This window comes from Podarcis filfolensis, assembly GCF_964270895.1.
Source record: "Podarcis filfolensis genome assembly, chromosome: 10".
In the NCBI taxonomy this organism is placed as follows: Eukaryota; Metazoa; Chordata; class Lepidosauria; order Squamata; family Lacertidae; genus Podarcis; species Podarcis filfolensis.
This window is the reverse complement of record NC_139612.1, coordinates 27,307,613-27,313,612: the sequence shown is the minus strand read 5'-3', so window position 1 is coordinate 27,313,612 and position 6,000 is coordinate 27,307,613.

The window sequence follows — 6,000 nt, the reverse complement described above, 5'->3', positions numbered from 1 at the left end:
GAGCACAACCCACAGCGGTGTGTCTGCGCACGCGCGGGTTGTGATTTGCCGCTTCTGCACATGTGCGTGTCATTTTGCGCTTCTGCGCATGCGCGAGTGGTGAAACCTGGAAGTAACCCTTTCCAGTACTTCCAGGTTGCCGGGGACGTAACTTGAAAGAACGTAACATGAAGCGGACGTAACATGAGGTATGACTGTATACACACACACACACACACACACACACACACACACACACACAAGCATCAACAGTGTGCAGAAATCAGTTTATTAATGGTGCAATCCTACACACCAGTTGGTAGAGCATGAGACTCTTAATCTCAGGGTCTTTTGCCCCACATTAGGCAAAAGATTCCAGCATTTGCAGGGGGTTGGACTAAATGACCCCCCGAGGTCCCTTCCAACTTTACAGTTCTATGATCTATTTGATAATAAGCCTCACTGAATTTCAGAGGACTTTAGTATGTATAACCCTTAATTCCTGTACACCTTTGAAGTTTCCTCTCCTCTTATCATCTGAAACTGATAAGGTGAAAGATAAGCAGCCTTTTGTCTGTGCATGGGGACTGTCGGCCATAATCTTTGGCTGCGAACACACAGAGCTACAATTCCCAACACCCTTAAACTAAAGTTCCCAGGATTCTTTATGGGCAGGCAAAAAAATGTACTTCAAACGTATGGTGTGTACGCAGCCCTCACTTTTATCGTCTTATTGCAATTTTGTATGTTGTACGCCGCCTTGCGGCCTATAAATATTTAAATAAAAAGAAATTCTATAAACACCTTACAAGTAATAAATAAATATGGAAGCATGGTGGGGGAGCACATTAAATGTCAAAGAACAGGAGGGAGCCAGTTATATGGAACATGATCACTGCAAGGGATCTGAAAGGTTAAGTGAGATGCACTGTGCAGCCCTAGATTTTTTGGGGGGAGGTTCTTTTTTTAAAAAAGGCACTGCACCTGTTAAATATGCACAATTGGGGGGGGGGTAGGAGAAGACGTTTAATAACAAAGACAATTACTTTTTTTAAAAAAAGAACTCAATGAGGGTCCTTATAAGGCACCCACAACACAGCTGTTTATGTTATGGCTGAATGAGATTAGTGTGCAAACTATATTTTTCTCTGGAACAATGCAAAGAAAAGACCCAGGGCAAAATCCTATAAAGAAAGATCCTTTCCAGAGTGTGAGTTTTGACACAGGCCTAGTGTTCTGTGGAATAGGTCTAAACAGTTAGCTCTGGTTCTTTTTATTTTTTTATTTAAGCTTCCTAGCATAGCAGGCCCAGCCATGCTCTCATTCCTCTCATATGCAAATATTCTATTGTTTGAGTCCACCCCAGTGGAGGTTTTTGGTTTTGTTTTGTTTTGAACAAAGAGATTCCACATACACACACAACCAATTTGAAAGGGGGGGGGGGAACAACAACATTACTTATTATTGGCCTGATACGTACAGAGATGGATATCGCTTATGATGCCGCGCTTGGAAGCAAACGAAGGCCCTTGTTCTTTGTCGGGAGGGCAAATTTGCCAACGTTATTTCATACCTGGGAGATTTCCAAAGTCCTGCTGTGATGACATTGATGTAGTGCTGCTACTCTGTTATCATCTGTGTATATTATCGAGTGTAACAAATACCTCATTCATAGGATGCCCTAAACTTTGCATTTGGTGACATTCTTGCTGCTGTGTTAATATCGGGTCTATTAAGCAGCACCTCATGGTCCATTAACCTTTCTTTAGGCCTGACCCCGTGAAGTTTAGGGGTCTTGAGCACAGTGTGAAAAGGCAACGGGTTTCACTCTCACCCAAGGAGCTCATTAGGACTTTATAGAAAGACACAAAAAAAATACTCGCATAGTACCAACATTTGCAATGAGGAGCACTCACCAGACAAACAGCCTGGTGTCAGGAGGCAGCCATTGTTCTCCTTTTTCCAGCGCTGCACACCAATTTAGCAAGCTAACTAAAGGGAGTGCTCATTTGTAATCCACCATTTCATCCTTTGTCACCCAGATTCATTTACCAGCATCTCCATTGGTCCTGAAGTTCAGCTTCCTGAAATTCCCGCTTCATTCAGGAATCAAACGGGCTTAAGAGGGAATCACACCTGGCCTTTTCCAACGATGGTGTTTGGAATTTGTTTCTTCTTTCTTTCTTTCTTTCTTTCTTTCTTTCTTTCTTTCTTTCTTTCCTGCAACGTTCCATTTGGGTAGGCTCTGAAAGTTTGTTTGCAGACTGAGAGCTGGGTTGTGACCATCTGTGCAAACCCAAACAAAATACATTTCAGTTGTTCTTGGGTAGGGGAACTTCCCAGCGGATTGTGCCCTAAGCATGTTCTGTCCCCTGCCAGAATAAGATATTTCATCCTCTTCTCTGTGAACATTAGACTTTATTTTGATTCATTAATAAAAGTCATCATGGAACCATCTGTAATTTTACTTTTCACATGGAGATGTTATAAACACACACTTCTAAACACTGCATATTTGAAATCATTTTAGATTAGCACTTTGTGCTTATATTGAATGATGCAAATATACAAAATACAGAATTAGATTTAGGGCCAAAAATATGCTGCTTCTTCCTCTTATTTCAGCCAAGTTGACTAAATTAGGATAAAGTAGTAACTGTAGATGAAAGCAATGTGGTTATTAAATAGTACCAAACCATTCACTCCAGCTCTAGTAAAGAGGAAAGAAAGAAGCACTCATTCACAGTTCCATCCACCAGGTCTCCTTAGTTTCTCAAGAAAATGTAACGAGTCATTGGCTTATTTCTAAAGGGAGCAGTTCTGAGGCTCAACCCCTCATGAGAATCATCCTTTCCCCCACTACCAACCTTTGCTTCTCTTCCTTTTTACAGGGTGGAATCTACACACATATAAAAACCGTTCTGAAAATGCTTTTTTAAAAGAAGCGTTTTAAAAAATACATTGAATTTTTCATAGGGCTCCCTATTCCCATGTAGAGTCACATTGTAAAAAGGTAAAGGGACCCCTGACCATTAGGTCCAGTCGTGGCCGACTCTGGGGTTGCGGCGCTCATCTCGCTTTATTGGCCGAGGGAGCCGGCGTACAGCTTCCGGGTCATGTGGCCAGCATGACTAAGCCGCTTCTGGCGAACCAGAGCAGTGCACGGAAACACCGTTTACCTTCCCTCCGGAGCAGTACCTATTTATCTACTTGCACTTTGACATGCTTTCGAACTGCTAGGTTGGCAGGAACAGGGACTGAGCAACAGGAGCTCACCCCGTCGTGGGGATTCGAACCGCCGACCTTCTGATCGGCAAGTCCTAGGCTCTGTGGTTTAACCCATAGCGCCACCCACGTCCCAGAGTCACATTGTATATTGCACTTAAAACACACTTAAAACATTTTATTTGCAGCTGTATAGCTGAATCCCAAGAATGATTTAGAACAGAGGTGGAGTCACTGGCAGAGGAAGAGGAGTGTGGGGGGAGCGCACCGCCCCCGGCGGAGTGATCCCAGTGGGGTGCCATAGTGGCTGCACCCCCCCCTGTGCTGGGCACCACGCCCCTAGGATGCACGCCCTTCCCCTGGGACATGCGCCAGCCCCAGCCCCTGGTGCCAGAGCATGAAGCTCCGCCACTGGGTGGAGTAACCTTTTCAGTCTGGGAGGGCCACATTCCCATCTTGATAGCCTTCCACGGTCCACATGCCAGAAGTAGGCAGGGCAGAAGACAAGTGAGGGTAGAGCAAGGAATATAATTTTTACCTTCGTACAGTAGGCTGGTTTCCAGGGAGCCAAGAGGCATTATTGAAGTTCAGGGACACATTTCAGCCTGGCAACAGCACTCAAGTAGGGTATGAAGTGCCCTGAGACCTGCAGGTATAAGGTGGCATACAAATTTAATAAATAATAATATGAAATCAGGCTTCTGAGGGAAGTGGCTGTGAAGGCAGTGTGGCCTGCGGGGAGTCCAACAAAACAAAGAGAGACACCTGGAAGGTCACATTTGACCTCTGGGTCTGAGGTCCCTGATGTACGGTAACATTGCCATCATCATCATCATCATCATCATCATCATTATATTACACTTTCATTTTACTGTATGTCAAAAGCTCTTTTACATATGCAATACTGACCAAAGAAAAAATATATATACCTATGGATTGATTAAACAACTTTTAATATCTCCTTGAACTGAACCATTAAAGTCCAAAAGGGTTTGTCAGGTAATGCAGTGTGTGTGCAGCAATGCAAAATCCAGAGAGAGAGAGAGAGAGAGAGAGAGAGAGAGAGAGAGAGAGATGTTCAAAGAAAAAGTACACCTTGTATTCTTGGCTATACAACAGAGGGCTTTGCAAACACGTTTGGTACTGTAACATTCTAGACAGCATTATGCTTAGCAATACATATTTAATACAATACATGCCTTAGAAAGCTTGCATTCTGTGCTTGTAAACTTCAGCCAAACAAACTAGATAACATTAAAAAACAGAAAAAATAATCTAATCTGAAAGTAAGCTCTTTACCTCAAAAGTAGACTGGGTTTATGAGAACTTTGGTTTATTGTTGGTACTCTTCACTTCTCCCTGCAATTTTGTTTGCACTAATCAGAGTGCCTTGATGCTAATTAATTGCTGCTGCCGTGCAAGACACAGAAATAAGACCTTCAAAGGGGCAAAAGCAGTGACTTGATATGTTTAAGTCACTGATTTAAGTCAAAATTCATATGGTACATAAAACGGATAGAGTTACCTGGGAGCTGGTTTACACCCCAATGGCCACTTGGGTAATTTGACATTCTGGACATAATGGTATTATTGTGGGGTGGGAATGTGCATTAGATGGGAATGTGTACTACTTCAGAATGTGCTAAATCAGATCTGCTGCATTTCTCTCTTGTTGGGAAATGGGAACTCTTTCCCAAATCCTGACCCAACAGTACCAAGGACTTTTCTTTTGCCTGCTCACACCAGAGACCTGATGAAAGGGTCCATGTCTACATGCTCTTCCACCAAAGGCCTGTTAGCCTAGCAAGTGTTGACATTGCTTGGACCAACCTGAAGATGAGAGCATATGGTCTTGTGCCCTGTGAAGTTCAGCGGGTTGGGCCCTGCTTAGGCTTGCAACCTGTTCACTATTTCAAGGAACACTTGCTTGTTGAATATCAAAATGCGGTAATCTTAAATGGAGAACAGGCGGAAATTATAATCCTGGCAAGGGAGGCCTGTGGTTCCTGTTTTGCCACTTGTCGACAAAGGCAACACAGAACTTGGAATGCAAAAGTCTGAGAACGGCTAGGGTTCCAGCACGTGCTCCATTTCCTGTGCACAGCTACTTTGGAGTAAGATCCACTAAATGCAGTGGGACTTACTTCTGAGTAAACATGCCTAGAATCACAGTGTTAACAAGTCTCAATTTTGGGCTTACTTGCCAAATTCCACACAAATGTTAAAATAATTTCCAAGGGGCCATAAACAGATCTTTTTACATACATATTGCTATTTAATTATCCAGCCTTAAATATTCTACCAGCCGGTTATCTACAAAGGCATTCCTGTCTACATGGTTTCCGGCTTAGGTTTATTACCTCCCCCTCCAAAGTCTTTCTTTGCTCATTCATCTAAGTGTAAGAATTTAATCGTGAGGCTCTATAATATAGAAGCAGATTGTATTCTTCCTACGTTTTAGGTTTTTAAACAGTAAGAAAAGGCTAAACTTTTCCAAGTGTCTGCTTTCTTCTTCTTTCACAGCTATTTGTCTTTTATTCCTGTGGGAACCTTTGTCTTCAGCGCATTTGCTTCACCTTTTAGGGAAGAGAGAGAAAAGCCCAGCAAACTCTCTGCTAGTCCCTAATTGTCTTTCCACCTGACAATCAAAAGGAATCTGGGCTTCTGCGAGGAGAAGTCAGGAAACACTTTTGAGCAACAACAAATTGAAACATTTACACAAGGAAGCAGCTCTTTTGGAAGTGATGGGAAACTTCAAATTTGATTACAAGCAACCTTTGGCTTCCTATCTGTTGA